The sequence below is a fragment of the Anomalospiza imberbis genome, chromosome 5 (assembly GCF_031753505.1).
Source record: "Anomalospiza imberbis isolate Cuckoo-Finch-1a 21T00152 chromosome 5, ASM3175350v1, whole genome shotgun sequence".
NCBI lineage: Eukaryota > Metazoa > Chordata > Aves > Passeriformes > Viduidae > Anomalospiza > Anomalospiza imberbis.
In genome coordinates, this window is record NC_089685.1 from 12620666 (window position 1) to 12637287 (window position 16622).

Below are 16622 nucleotides of genomic sequence, written 5' to 3' on the forward strand. Positions count from 1 at the left end.
GCCCGCCCTTTGTCTGCCGCCGGGTCCCTGTCCCTGCCCTCTCCCTGCCCTTGCGTCCATGACCCAGCTTCTGCCCCTGGCTCTGCTCCCGGCTCCCAGCCCCTGCCCTTGCCTCGGTCTCTGTGCCTGCCCCTGCCCCTGCCCCTGCCCCTGCCCCTGCCCCTGCCCCTGCCGCTGTCTCAGCCCTAACTCCCCACCTTGACACCTGAGTCCCTGATCCTGCTCCCTCCTTGTTTCCTTGTCTCTGTCTCTCAGCCTCCACCCAAATGTCTCTGCTTCTATCCCTTTATCCATCCTTTTGTCCCTCTGCTCTGTCCCCTGTCCTTTAGCCCTTGTCCATGTCCTTGTCCCTTTGTCCCTACCCCTGTACACCTGCCCCATCCCCTACCTTTTTGCCCCTATTCCTCTGCCCCAGTCCCTGTTCCTTTGCCTCAGCTTTAATTCCTGCCCTTCAGCCCCTGTCCGCATCCCAGCCACAGCCCTGCCTCTGCTGCACGTGCACCCACTGTTAGGAAAAAGTGAGATTTTTACTTAAACCTTCTCCACTGCCATTTCAAAATGATACACGTGCACATGCATCCCCAGAGGTGGCTTGGGGGTTGGGCAGCTCTGGAGGGGGCCAACGTGTGAACCCCTGGGGAGTGCAGGTCCCTGGGAGAAGGCTTTAACTCTCCAAGATTGTGTGCCCAAACCCTTTATATCCCAGCAAGAGGGGCAAACCTGGTGGAATGAGAAAGGGGAATGAGAAACTGAACATAAAACACTGGCAAGTTGAACAATTCATAAAACCATAAATTTTTAACAAAGCAGGACTGACAGAGGGCATCAGGAGATGGGAGCAAATCCACAACGGTTTAAAGCATCCACCATGCTGCTATTGGATGCTGCCCAACGGCCAGAGACAGCCGGGGTGAGCGGTAGTGACATGATGTAATTGGAAAGGAGAGCCTACCTGCCAGCATTTTTGAAGTGCAAAACTGGCACGGTGCAGGGGCTCCCTCCTGGATTGGTTTCAGTGCCAGAGGGAAAGGTTCCCTCCACGGAGGTGCAAGCCACATGGATGGCACCACGCAGCTGCCCTACGTCCATGCAGGCTGCTTCCCTGGCCCACCTCCCACCCAGCTGACGGAGACCCCATCCGCAGTGGCCCGGGGGACATCCTTGCCATCTGCCCAACCTGCCTTTTCTGCTGGCTCTGCACTGAGCCCGAGTTCACCACCACCACCAGCAAAACTTTGCCATGTTTCCTGTCTTACTGGGTTGTACCTCACTAGGGATGGAGTGAGGTGATGTCCCTCATCAACTTGGATGGAGAAATGCGCTGCCTTTGCTGTAAGGACAAAAGGCACCAGTGATGCACCCTGTAGGGGATGGAACACCTATGCCACCACTGGCTTGTGGGTGTCCCTGGCCACTGCTGTGGAAACTGGGCCCGACAGCAGCTGGTGAGGAGTCAGTTTGGCTCTGAGGCTTCCTTTTTGGGTGGTTTATTTGTTTTTCATCTTTGGGTATTTGTTTGCTTTTGTGGTTATTTTTTAACATCTGCGCCTCCTCCATATATTTCAATGCTTGCAAAAGTGACAGACTAATAATATAATTTCCTCATGCCAAAATCTCATGCAGGCAAAAGATGTGTGAGCTTACTGGTGAAACCACTGCCAACTGGATGTGTTCTCTCTTGTGCACTCCTGCTTCCCTCCAGCAAGGGCTTGCCAGCAAGGCCAGGCCATGCCAGAGGGGCTTCAGCTGAGCAAATACACCCTGGCTCTGCCCAGCAGCCATGGAAAGTTGGCCAGTCATTTTGGAGGAAGCTGTGGCCAGCTCTCTTGTAAAATAAGGAAGTGGTAGGGAAAGGGGTGATGGGGTCCCACTGCTGTAGCAGGAGGGGATGCCATCCATCTCTGCCAGGATGCTACTGTACCAGTTTCCAGCAAAGCCTTTTTTTTTTTTTTTTTTAAAGAGAAAATTCCCTAAATAATCTTGGGACCATGGGATAGCTAACCTGCCAGCAGATTTCAGGGCTCAGATTAGCACTCCCTGAAGTCACTGGGATTTGGATAGGGCCTGCGCTGATGAATTTTACACAATTTTCTTTGTTTCCAGCTGCTTAGTATCCAGAGCAGCCAGGACTGTTAGTGCAGCCAGCACACCTCTTTCTTCTAGGAGGTGTGTGTCACTTACCGAAAGGGGACAGTCAGTAAAAAAAGGTGAAAATGTCCACTTGGAAGCTTTGTGCCTCTCCTTGCTAACCTCCATCCTCCATTTCTTTACGTTGTGGCTTCCTCTCTCCTTTCTCCTTTGTTGCTTACACTTTCACAAGATCTCTACCCTTTTCTTCACTGGGCAGAATGGGGAAACCCCTCGGTCATGTTCTGTTGGTGAGCAATCCAGCAGACACCCCAGACCACTAATATTCAAGGACATAGGGATATTCAAAGGGACTGTTTGGGACCTCAAACTCCATTTCCTGCATCCTCCAGAAATAATGTAATAGATCTTCAGTTCAGACAAGACACCTGCCAACTCAAACCCTACACATCTAGGTCAAAAAGTGCTTCCCACTATTCTGTCACACATTTCAGGCTCATTTTTGCATAGGAGAGTGATACTAGTAGTGGCCTTCATCAAAAACCAAGATACTGCAGAACCCACAAACCCCATGACTTTGCAATGTCCCTACAAAAGCAGGAAGACATTTGCTGAGACATTTGCAGGGAGTCAAAGCTGTGACCAAGACCTGTGCACTGGGGGAAGGAAGAAAAAGAAGGTTCCATACTCTGCCAGTCTTTCCCTAAAAGAATATTTATTCCTAGCTCCAGCTAGGAATATTTATTCATAGCTTCAGCAAAATATCACTGATACAAGCATGATATGCCCATAAATCAACCCAAATCCTTACTTGATCTGAAAGATTTTACTACGACCCAGAGCACCAGCAAACCTGCTCAGCCCCCGAGCAGCCTCCAACACGGCTGGGATGGAGGGAGCCTCCCATCAGGCTGTCCCCACCATCTCACAGGGCCAGCCACGTCCCAGTGGGTTTTTGCATTGGCTTCATACCCCCTCACTGCTCTGAGTAAATACAATATCTGATTTTTGAAGGCGAGGGGTTTACCAGAATTTTTCATACCTCTCCCATTGACAGCAAGGCTAAGATATTATTATTAATGACATCAAAACAACTATTCAAGAAGAGTGTCAAAGACTGACCCTCCTGGAATAGGAATAAAAGCTTGTAAAAATCATTATAATCTTTATTTTCTCTCTTGTCTGATCCAAGATCTTTGTGTAAGTTACAACTATTCCCTGTTAAAGGCAGGACCTACCTAATACTGCAGGGTGGAGGTTACCATGAGCTTTCACCCCCCCATGAAGTATGTTTTTTAACACAGAAAACAACAAGGAATAAATTGAGATGAGAACTGAGTAAAGACTGTTGTCTGCATTGGAGAATGCAATAGGTGGAATGTAAATAATTACTTAGGAGGTACAGGCCTCTTTCAAGCATGGGTGGTGGTGGGAAATCACAGCACAGATGGATGTGGCTGCAGTCCATATTAATATAAGGAAGTGATTATTCAGGCAGTAGAGCTGCTCACTTCATTCAGGGAGAGAGCTCACACCCTAAAAGCAGAATTGAGAAGCATTAGCAGGCAAGTAGCTGCTTTATTAACATGGCCACAGCAGATAATTTTGAAAATATACGGGCAGGTTGCAGAACTATTAAGTAACATGAAGCAATAAGGGGCTTTGTCCAAGCTCCTTGAGTCTGGGCAAAGGCTTTCATGGAAGAATTTAGAAAAACACTTTTGTCACTGTCACCATGTGGAGAGTCCTGATGCAAATCTTGTCCCCTGCTTTCAGCAGCTTTGTATGACAAAAATTAAAGAAAAGGGCGAGTGTTTCTACATAATCAGCTGCAAATAAGAAAGAGACATGGAGCACCAAATTGCATGTATTATTTATCCACTGTGGTACAGCATGTAACATCTGAAAGCAGGACAGCAATCTGGGGCACTTCTGGTTTTCTCACGCTAATGAAGCTATAAAGTGGACTTTCCAGAGCCAGATTTTTCCACCAAATCTTTATTTTCTATTCATCCATACAAGCACTGTGTTGTTTTTGTATGTCTTTACTCTTGACAATCAGATGTACACACAAATTGTTGAGAGGGACCTCTCCTGCCCACCACAGCAGGTGGGCTGTCAATCCATCGATGCACATCTCCTGCAGCCTGGAAAGCCCTCCCTCAATCATCCCAAGGAGTATGGGGTTTCTTTATAATCCCAGTCACGGAAAGAAATGGGGAGGATGGGTCTGATCATGCTAAAGTAAGATGGACCCCTCTCTCTTGGGTCTATCAGTGAAGTTGAAGCTTTAGTGTAAGTAAAGTTTAGCTCCAGCAAAGTGGAAACCTCTGACCTGTGAAAGCTTGACAGAAAATTTAAAAGTAATTAGTAGCTAACTCATCTCACTTTTTCTTCCAAAACAATGTCATGCGGCCTCCTTGTTTTCTTCTCCTATTTATGCAGGGATTTACCAGAGAGGCCTGGCACTCTGGAGTTGCCTTGACCATGCCAAATAACCCTCTGGGATGAATCCCTTTTTTGTGCACAGGACTTGTCACAGTCAGATAATAAAGCAGTCTTGCCTTGCCAGTTTCATGAACTTTGCTCTTAAGCAGAGCCCAAGTCATTTCTAAACAAAGGCCTAAATGTGAAATTATAGGCAACTTCCATGCCTATGTTATTACGAGATCTTCATTTTTTCTAGGGTAGGAACAATAGCAGCTGTTTGGCTGCTCCATTTTCCAGTGGGCTGCTACAATAAGCACTATCTGTAAACTGACATCTCATGATTTCATCTGAAAATAGAGTATTTAACTTTACGCATTTGTCTCTTTTAGTGCATTTCATTCAAATGGGTTTAAACTTTTATTTCTGTATTGCTTATTAACTTTATTGAGATATGAATATAAAAGAGAATATTAAAATGCTTTTCTTTTTCAGAAAGACATTACTTTAAAAACACTGTTGATGCTATCAAATAGGTGAGCCTAAACACTTAAATTTATTATTGATCTTGTAGCCATTAAAAAGAATACAGGATTTAAAATAACTCCATACTGGGGAACAAGTATTTAAAACTTTCTATTGTCTGGCTTAATAATAGCATTTAAGGGTGAACACTTTCAAAGAGTAGAAAGTTTTTGTGTTCAATATCTTGTATATCTTATGGGATTTCTTTAGAAATGTGAATCTAGAGATTTAACTCTGCTCATGATTAGAAAAGTAGGTAGTGGGAGGGACTCTGAACTTAAAATTAATATGGTTATCTATTATGAAGAAAAATAAAAATTGCTGAAGACATATACACAGCATTCGTTGTGCTTCTTGCTTTTATATTTTCCTAATTTGGATGATGTTTCCCTTAATGTACTGTTTTGGATGCAAAATATACTTTTGCCTGTTTCTGAATCTATGGTGCTGTTGTGGCCTATTAGCACTGTGTGAGAAGCATCCCTAAGTGTATTTAGGGGAATTCAGCCTGGGTCTGGATATTTACAATTCTAATGTTTGACCTTGTTTTGCAAATTTTTTGAATGTACATTAAATACACACATCTTACTTAAAGAAGTATCTCCCACAACAAGTATTTGTGTCCATAACTGCTCTGTCCTACTATCCACTGTCTGCTCTGGCTTTCCATGAAGAAATGATGGGTATTTAACCATGTTACATCTGCATACTGAAGTTTCCAAGGCTTTCATTAACTTGCAAATATTTATCGTGGGTAGCCTTTATCTGAAGAATTTTTTAAATGTCAGTGGCCACAAAAGAAACTCTTAGTCCATTTTACTGCCTAATTTATCTCTCCCCTTTGCTACTCTAACTTCAGTAACCCCAAGGACCCAAGGTACACAGGGCTAACAGGCCAGGACAGATTTAGCAGTTTACTTTGTGAGGAAAAGTGGGATGTAAGCCCTGTGGAAGTCCATAAAAGATATTCCTTTTGCTTTATTTAACGATCACTAAACTTTAAGAGCCTCAGAAAAGATATTCCTTCTCTTTCATTTAGCAATCTCTAAACTTGCAGAGAGCTGGAAATACATTTTACTGCAGGTTTAGAGGGCTTTCTCTTATCCTATCTGTATTAAAAATGTATTCAAAATACACAGTTTGTGTGAGTGCATGTCAGTGGACCTGAGCATGGAGACACAAGATTCAACACTTTTATCTAAGACACACAACTGCAGACTGTGGGACCACAAGCATTTTGCAGGATATATTTTGTTTGCCTACCGGCTACTGCAAAAGCTCTGCAGCTGCAAATCCAGTTTGAGCAAAAGCGGAATGGTAGTTGCATCAGAGCTATTTAGGACACCCAGGAATTTTGCAGACCCTGAGGATAAGCGGAGCCGGGCTGGGGCGTGCGGGAAGATGGTGTTCAAGGGCAAGACCGGGCTGCAGGATCCATCCCCCGCTCCCCCCTCTGCCCCGCAGCCCAGGGCGGGACAGACACCGGGGTGTCAGAGCTCCTAACTTATGTGAGAGCCGGTCACAGGGGCCACTGAATTCTCAGGTTTCTTCTTCAGCCCATCGACAAAGGGGTTAATGTGTTGCACACCCTCAGTGATTGAGCCGCTGCACTTTATGCACTGAACTAAATGTCTTTTTTTCCCTTTTTTTTTTTCTTCTGTGTTTAAAGAGGATCTTTTGAGGTGGGAGTGGGAGCCTGGCTCTGGCTTTTGACATGAACGGGCTCCCCACAGCGGCCCGGCAGCAGAGGCTGGCTGAGCACCGGGACACGCACACGGGGTGGAGGTAGGGCTGCTCTGCGCAGTGCACAGCCCTGCAGGGGAGACGGGCGAGCAAAGGGACGGGCGTGGAGTGGGAGTGGGAGTGCGTGTGTGACTGTGTGTGTGTGTGTGTGTGTGTGTGACTGTGTGTGTGTGTGTGTGACTGTGTGTGTGTGTGACTGTGTGTGTGTGTGACTGTGTGTGTGACCGTGTGTGTGTGAGACTGTGTGTGTGACTGTATGTGTGTGACTGTGTGTGTGACTGTGTGTGTGTGTGACTGTGTGTGTGCTGAGTGTGTGTGTGTGAGTGTGTGTGTGTGAGTGTGTGTGACCGTGTGTGTGTGACTGTGTGTGTGACTGTGTGTGTGTGTGACTGTGTGTGTGTGACCGTGTGTGTGCTGAGTGTGTGTGTGTGAGTGTGTGTGTGTGAGTGTGAGTGTGTGTGTGTGAGTGTGTGTGTGTGAGTGTGTGTGTGTGTGTGTGACTGTGTGTGAGTGTGTGTGTGACTGTGTGTGTGCTGAGTGTGTGTGTGTGAGTGTGTGTGAGTGTGTGTGACTGTGTGTGTGACTGTGTGTGTGACTGTGTGTGTGTGTGACTGTGTGTGTGTGACTGTGTGTGTGTGACTGTGTGTGTGTGACTGTGTGTGTGTGTGAGTGTGTGTGTGTGTGTGTGAGTGTGTGTGTGACTGTGTGTGTGTGTGACTGTGTGTGACTGTGTGTGTGTGACTGTGTGTGTGCTGAGTGTGTGTGTTTGTGTGACTGTGTGTGACTGTGTGTGTGTGTGACTGTGTGTGTGTGACTGTGTGTGTGTGTGTGACTGTGTGTGTGTGTGACTGTGTGTGTGTGTGACTGTGTGTGTGTGAGTGTGTGTGTGACTCTGTGTGTGTGTGTGACTGTGTGTGTGTGACTGTGTGTGTGTGACTGTGTGTGTGACTGTGTGTGTGTGAGTGTGTGTGTGTGTGTGTGTGACTGTGTGTGTGTGTGACTGTGTGTGACTGTGTGTGTGTGACTGTGTGTGTGACTGTGTGTGTGTGAGTGTGTGTGTGACCGTGTGACTGTGTGTGACTGTGTGTGTGTGTGACTCTGTGTGTGTGTGACTGTGTGTGTGTGTGTGTGTGTGTGTGTGACTGTGTGTGTGACTGTGTGTGTGTGTGACTGTGTGTGTGAGTGTGTGTGACTGTGTGTGTGTGACTGTGTGTGTGACTGTGTGTGTGTGAGTGTGTGTGTGTGTGTGTGTGTGTGTGACTGTGTGTGTGTGAGTGTGTGTGTGACTGTGTGTGAGTGTGACTGTGTGTGTGACTGTGTGACTGTGTGTGACTGTGTGTGTGTGTGTGACTCTGTGTGTGTGTGACTGTGTGTGTGTGAGTGTGTGTGTGTGTGTGACTGTGTGTGTGTGTGAGTGTGTGTGTGACTCTGTGTGTGTGTGTGACTGTGTGTGTGTGACTGTGTGTGTGTGTGTGTGTGTGACTGTGTGTGTGTGACTGTGTGTGTGTGACTCTGTGTGTGTGTGACCGTGTGTGTTTGACTGTGTGTGTGTGTGTGACCGTGTGTGTGTGACTGTGTGTGTTTGACTGTGTGTGTGTGTGACCGTGTGTGTGTGACTGTGTGTGTGTGACCGTGTGTGTGTGTGACTGTGTGTGTGTGGTGAGTGTGTGCGACCATGTGTGTGTGAGTGTTTGTGACCGTGTGTGTGTGTGTGTGTGTGTGACTGTGTGTGTGTGACCGTGTGTGTGTGACCGTGTGTGTGTGACTGTGTGTGTGTATGTTTGTGTGTATGAGTGTCTGAGTGTGTGAGAGTGTATGTGTGTGTAAGTGTGACTGCAAGTCTGAGCGTGTATGACTCTGTGTGAGTGTGAGTGTGTCAGTGTGAGTGTGAGTGTGTGTGTGAGTGTGTGTGTGAGTGTGTGTGTGAGTGTGTGTGTGAGAGTGAGTGTGTGTCAGTGCGTGTGTGTGTGTATGTTTGTGTGTATGAGTGTCTGAGTGTGTGTGTGAGTGTGTGTGTAAGTGTGACTGCAAGTGTGAGTGTGAGTATGACTGTGTGTGAGTGAGTGTGAATGTGTGAGTGTGTGTGTGAGTGTGTGTGAGTGTGTGTGTGTGTGTGTGTGAGTGAGTGTGAATGTGAATGTGTGAGTGAGTGTGTGTGAGAGTGTGTGCTGTCCTGGGCCCGGTGGTCAGCAGTTGCCTTGCCACGTGCAAGGGGCAGCCGGGCATCACGAGGCAAGCCTGGCCAGTGGAGGTGCACGCTGGGCAAAAACCCCTCTGTCTGAGCTTCAGGGACCCTTGAAGCCACACACGTGTGGGCCCAAGCCTGAAGATAACAACACATGATGGGTGTCATGGGATGGGTGATGTGAAATGGATGATGCCATGATGAAAACATGGGAATAGAAAACAAACGGTGGGTAACTTCTTTTTCCCAGCACAATAATTTATTGAAAATATCTCATCAGAGCCTTGCACTCCCAGAACTGAACAGTCACACTACTTTTATTTAATTTTAACTGTTTGCAAGCTGTAAAATTAGTTGTTTTTCAGAGCAAGCACTTTCCAAGAAATGCATCAGGACAATAGAACACAGGGCCAACATACAGTGATGATGTGAGTCCAGTAAGAAAGCTGGGAATGGAACTTCCACTTCAGTTTTGAGAACAAGATGACTTTTTCAACCAAAATAAAACTGGTTGAAAAATCAGATTCATAGGTTAATTTAAAATAATCTTAATTGTTATTAGCAGCAGAGCAAAGTATTAAGATAAGCCAGAATATTATGGAATAAGCAGATATTTTTCATTATTCCAAATCCTCCACAAGAAGTCTAAAATTCATCACTTATGAGTCAAATATACCGCCCAGCTCCCTTTAAGAAGGTCACTGAGAATCTGCTCTGAGTGATTGTCGATGAAAATATACTGTATCATGTAAAGTATAAAAGAGACCATAGCACTTTTATCCCCAAGAGGAATCACGGTTATACTGCTAAGGAGTGCTCCAACCATTGTGAGAAAACTGCCAGGCTCCCATCTCTGCCCTGAGCTTCTCCTGTGAAAATCTGTTCCTCCAGTTTTAACATGAGACTGTATCAGCTGGCCCAGGACAGGCAGCAGGCTCAGGGTGTGACTGGGTTAGACACCGATGGCAGTGCTACCAAACTCCCTTTACAATAATGATATGGTCTGTGTTGGAGTCTGCTTGCACAACTATTATGTGCAAATGTGGTCCTGACATCCTCGCAATGCACAGTGAGGTGGATCACAGGGACTCTACCAGGGACACTGAGCTCCAGATCAGGGCTTTCTGGCCAAAAACTCTATTGCTCTCTCTTCAAGAGAGAGTCACAGCAGAGGTGTCTCCCTGTGAAGGCACATCAGCTGTGAAGAGGTCTCCTCTTATCCATCTCTTCAATAAGCTGAGCAGATCAAGCTCTCTAAGTCCAGTCAGCTCCCTGCTCACTCTTCCACACCTTGGTGACCCCTCAAGAAGCACTTCTCGGAGAGCAGCATCACCAGCAGATATGGGTCCTCCTATTTCATGTACAACACAGGCACAGCAGTGTGAAGACACAATACTCATAAAACTGAACAGGTTCTTGGAGAGCTGCCACTGAGGGGAGGGGATGAACCTGTGAAAGTGGTGTCTTAAAATACAGCACTGAGTCCTTGTGTGTTGACTCATAACAGGTTTAAAGATTTCTGATGGGTATTTATGCGGTTGAAACAAATTCTAGGGTGTACCTGTAGATCCCTGCTCATCTTTACATTTATTCTGTTTTCTCAAAGTTCATCTGAAGCCCCCCAGGATGCCCCAGCCCTTTACAGAGGACCTCAGTAACTCCAGTGCAGCCCCATTGCTCAACTTCATATATCCACATATGAACTTCTGCCAGACAATAGTAGCTTGCTCTACAATAAAATCCATGATCAGCCTGAGTGCCTGTATGTCCCTACACCCCTGTCCTTCCCCTGGTCCAGGCAACTGAACTGTCAAGGTGGCTGTTGTGCCATGATCTGAGACACTTGTGTAATTTGGAAGAATTTCTCAGGGGTGTGGACTATGTTGTCTCCAGAATTCTTTCTAAAAGGACATGTAATGCAAGAGCACATGACACCAGCTTGTGTTCCTAAGGAGGAGGCAGGTGATGTCTCCAAAGTGATTAGGGGAGACTTGGTAACTCACATATCCTCCCCTTGCTCTCAGGCAGGGCTGGGGCACAGCATTGTCTCTGCTGCCTTGTGGTCACAACAGCCTTTATCAGCTGTCACAGGGGGCTCAGAGCACTGTTCCTGGCAACACTATCTGGCTAGTTTCTTGGCCTTTCTCTTGCTTCTCCTTCCATTAAGATAAGAGGAAAGGAGTTATCTTTACTAGCTGTACACACAGACTTAATTCCTCACCACAGATCTGGAAATCCTGTGTTTCCAGGCATGGGTGTCACTCCCACACTGCTGCAGGTGCAGCGGCAGAAGCAGCCCTGTCCCAGAGCTGCTGGTGGTCTCTGCTTTGTGACCAGCTGTGCCTATCCACTCTGCCACCCTCCTCACTGAGTGACCAGCCAGGGCTGAGAGAGAGACCAATGGCCATCTGACCTGGAGAGTCCCAACAGGACTTCTACTGCAGAGCTGCCACCACCACTGTGTCCAAGTGTGAAATGAACACAGCTTTGGTTGGCAGGAGGAGGGAAAACTCATCTCAGCCTGCAGCTGCCTTTGCCTTTACCCTGTTATGGCTGCACATCTGCAGCTCTCCTGCAGCTGAACACCCATGTCCTGTCCAGGGAGTGGCCCAGGGAAGCATTTCCTTGGTGAAGCCAGAGCAGCTGCATCCACCTGCCAGCAGCCTGGCTCAAAATTAAAGGGTGTTTGTTAAATACTTGAGAAGCCTTGAATGGAAGAAGATGTAGAAATGCAAAGCATAGTATTTGTGTGGTTTTTTTTTCCCCTTTGGCAAATGGCCTAGAAAAGTAACAAAAAAGAGACAGAAATGCCAGAAAGTAAACCACCTACTGTTGACTCCTGGAGATAAACCAGAACATTGTTCCAAGAAGCAGAATGCTGCTGTCATTTCTCCTAGAAGTGAAGAGAGCATCGCCCAGTACTGGGGAGGGGGATGAGGGAGAGACAAAGAGAAATGAGTGGTTCAGACAGACCTCTCAAAGGGGAGTCAAGGTAGTGCCTTTAAATGTGTTTGGCAGGGAGCAGAACAAAGCACGATGTCACGTATTTAGAAAAATCATCGCTGCGGGAAGTTAATGTGGCTTCAGAGACACTTGCGACATTAAGCAGGTTACAATAGTTTGTTGTGGATCATTATGACTCCCACTCCTGAGGAAAGATCTTCTGGGTATGAGTCATGGGGACCCTGCCTGGCTGTGTTATTCTGTCCCACGGCACCCTATTGTCTATTATATTTTCTTCTTCCCACCCCAAAAATGCACAGACTGTATCAGAGGGATTGCGGTTTATTCCTGATACTCCTTGTGCTGTCTTCATTCAGTTTTTGCAATTTTACTGCTTTTGAATATAATAGTGAGTTTTAAGCAAGATGTATTTGTTTGATTTAGTTATTTTGTGCTTACTAAGGCCCAGCCCTATCACTAATGAAATGAACATCAGGCTCAGAAAGATATGACCTTTAATGTGGGTAATAGTGAGGTTACAATATTGGGTTTCTCCCTCTTTTGAAGATTATTGGCCAACAAAACATAATCCTGGGGAAAGAAGTGCAAAACATGCTTGTGGGCTTTGGCATAGCTGCTTAAACAAGTCCCGCAGTGGTCCCTGCCCTGCCCCTGTGCTGCTGCTAACATCCCTCTGTTCTCCAAAACAGAGCTGATTCAGCACCTACATCTCTGCTGCTCCACCCTTGTGCCCCAGCTTGAGCTGACTTGGGCAGATATTTTCTGCTGCTGACACCATTAGAGCAGCAGTAACCTATGGCAGGCAGGTGGGAGACAGCTCCATCTTCACCTGCCGTCGCTGTTTGCTTCACTGCCCATGAGCCAAAGCCCTGAGGAGCTGAAGCTCCATTTGCAGCCACGGCAAGCTGTGGAAAGTCAGCAATTCACCTTTCTCATATTCTTTAGGGATAAAACAACAAAAGCAACAAAAGATTTAATATAGCAATGTGCTAAGGGAGTTAGATTGTGCAAATCACGTATCCAATAACTCACTGGCCAGTAGCGGGAACTATTGATGGCCTCTTTACTCATCACAGTCAGCTGAATTAAATTTCCTTAACGGCCACTTCCCAGCCACAATCACCACTTTATTTCTTTGTGTTTCCACGCACTTCACCTGCTGAGAGGATGTTACCCATCCGCCTTCATGCTGCTGGGTAGCGGATGCTCCCAGGTGGCAGAGGAATGCTGTATCTCATTGCTGCCCTCCGATACAGTGACACACATAACAAAACCATTGATGAATTGTATTCTTCCTGCAGGCTACCGGGTCTGTGAAGGATCAAAGTAAAAGTACATCTTCATAACTCCCGGTGCTTAAGGAAAGTCATAAATAACGGCAATGCTGTGGCTGTGTATAGATTCTGTGCCCAGGGACAAAGCATTTCACAAACGCAGTTAAGAAATGTTATTCATATTTTATACAAAGGGGAACTTACAACACAGACAATAGGTAATATTTTTCCTTCTATGTGCCCAATGTATTGGAACAAAAGCTATTTTGGTAATATCACATTTGGCAGAGCTCTGCAACATGCACTCCAGTGTGCAGCTCCAGAGCTCTTTCCTACTGCAGGTTACGACTCCTCTGAGCAAAATTTCTGGGTTCAGCACTATGACTGGAGGCACATCAATGCTCTTGTATACTGGTATGAACATGTCATAGTAAATTACTTACAGCGTGAATAAGGCATCCAGCCCTTTTATGCCCCTATGTAGGCTGAAACACTGGGGCTGCACAGCCTGAACAGGGCTGGGGTTGCTGGTCCATGACTTGGGGCACACTGCCTTGGCATTTTCACCTCACCTTGGCCTAAACAGCTGCTTGTGAAGCAAGGTGATGGGGAGCATCAGCTCCCAAAATGTGTGTGCACCCTTGGGGTTCAGGCCAGTTGGCTTAGGACATGCTCAAAGGACGTCATGTGCAGTGTGACTTGGCAACCCAGTGGCAAGTGCAGGAAGCTGGAGGTAGTGGGAGAACGTGGAGGGGATGACTTTGTTCTTTGTTTGAAATAGTATTTTTCCCACTCTGATTAAACTGCACTGCAGTTCATTAACTATTCAGGTGTTGTCTGCTCTTTACAGAAGGAAATGCAAGATGACAGACTATTTAACAAGTTCATTTAGAGTACAAATTGTGTTTAAGGCAGGAAAAAATATTACCTCATGCAAAACTTGGGTCGGTGTAATTGCAGGTCTGACTGCTTCAAAGATGAAAAAGCTCTTTCTTAATTCAAGGCAAATGTAGCAGAAATAATGTTTAGGAGAGAGGTGCAGGTAGGTACACACCAGGGAGTGCAATTTTAATATCTTGAGTACAAGATTTTTTAAGTCCATCTGACCCGCATTAACACACTTTCTTACATTTCATTTGCCACATTCATCTTTGTCGGTTTCTTGTTCCCCTCTGTAATTTGTTTGCCTGTGTTTACTCGTGTTTATCTCTAACACTGATGCTCTTGGTCCTGTTCATGTTTCCTCAGAGGCCCAGCACCTTACCCCCTGAGTGCTGCAGGATGAGATCCAGTTTAGTCCTCCACAGGCAAATGACTTGTGATTCCTCCAGAGTCTCCCAACATGGGCACTTCTTCACTACCAGAAGCTATACCGTGTGATCCAGCCTCTTGATACCTGCCCTTAAAAGTATGTAATGAGACCGGGAGTTCATTAATCAGAAGGCAGAAGGTAACTGTGGCCATGCTCTGAAATTCAGGGCTGATCCACACACAATGCTGAAGCTGTGCTGTCAGAGCACTCCTGTGTCCAGGGTCTATCCTGGCAGCATCTCAGTCCTGCTCCAGGGCACTGTGGACCACCACCAGGCTGGGCCAGGCTTCTGCAGGAGCCAGATGCCTCCTGTTAGGTGCTCTGACCTGCCATTTGAATATGGACTCCAGCACTGTGGCGAGTCCCAAGCCCTCTCCTCTGTGCTCTGCAGGCTGGCTGACAGTGTGCTCATTCCAACACAGGAATTTTGCTCAAGCAGCGTACCCAGAGAGGGCAGGACCCGGAAGGAACAGGGGCTGAGGCTCCTGGACACCCTGTGCTGAAACACTTTGGTTTGTGCTTTTACCATCAAGGCTTCTAAGCCTGGGACTCTGCAGAAGGTGGGCACCCTGACTCGTGGAGCAAGCAGAACTCCAGCTTTGCTGAACTTTTCTGAATACAGACCTACATCCACATGGGACAGTCATCAGGATGGGGGCTGGGCTTTGGGAGGGAAAGGCACAGCTCAGCTAGGAATTCAAATAACATCAACCACCTGTGACCATCCCAACCTCATTAGTGGCCCCAAAATACCATCACTTAACATGGTTGAACCAAGAGCTGCTGCCTAGGCTGGGTCTTATCAGTTAGGCTCCACCATCCTCTATACCCACCTGCCTCCCTGCTCTTCTGTCAAGCTCTGCAGAGGGGTCCTGAGCACCCCATGAACTGCAGCAGAAACTCTTGAAAAACTGAAAACCTGATGATTAGCTGTAATATTTTTTGTTGTAGTCACTCAATTTTGTGCTGTTTACTGAGTCTCACATACCTCCTGATTCAATGTTTTGTAAATTCAGCTTTCTCCAGCTTCAGCTGATGTGTGGATGAAGACACTCTTGGATGCTATTTATTCCACAAGTGAGAAATGACTTGATAATTTATGGATTGTTAACCCAAAGTTGTACAGGTTTTTACCTCAGGGAGAGAATAAATACATGTCTCATTTCAACACATTTTAGACAATGTGCTCTTTTTTAATGGCTTCCTTTGATTTTACTCCGAAATATGTAGATACTTTCTCCTAGGATTCTCATGTGGAAGCTTCATGCTGTTCTGTCAGGTTGCATATTTTCCCCCTGAATTTCTTAAAGAAGATCTCGCTTATCTGAATTACAAAGACGTTAATGTTGTGTTGTCACTGTGAATATGGAGTTTAGGCAAAGGTTTTATTCTTATTAAGAAATGGAAAAGTTGGAGAATAATTACTGCATTGTCAACGTGAAACTTATGGATGTTTAATATGAATCAGAACATATTTACTTATTTATAGATGTCGAAATTAGAATATGCTTTAGCCTGCAAGTAAAATAACTTGCACAAAGAGCTGGGAAGTGTAGCTGAGATGATGTGCACACTCTTTGTACCCTAAAATGAGAATATAGCTGTAATGGATATAGATTGGTGTATTGGTTGAGGAATTTCCAGGCAATAGCATTTGACATTACAGTTCAAGGATGGAAAAGATTTATTGATCCATGAGTTAAAGAGTGACCCTGGTTTCACCTCTTGTTAGTGCTCTGTAGGTTACATTTAAAAACTGTACCGTAATGAATCCATAGGCTCCAATAAATGTAAATCGACAGATCCTGCAAAATCCTGCAAAATCATCCATCAGCAAAATCCTGGAGAAGATGCTTAGCTCCACAACCTGTTTAATTTAAAGGGTATTTTCATCAGATTAAGGCCAGTTTTATAGGGTTTATCCGTTTTCACTTTCCTGATAATTTATTTTGATCTATAAGGACCTCCCAGGCCAATATTTGTAAACAGTGACTAAGTCATGAGTTAGCATCAACGTACAAGATGTCAAAGTGGACAGGAAGCTTTATTGTGCCACTAGGCTCAGCTCTGCATTGCTAAGGTAATTATTAAACTTGGGATAAAC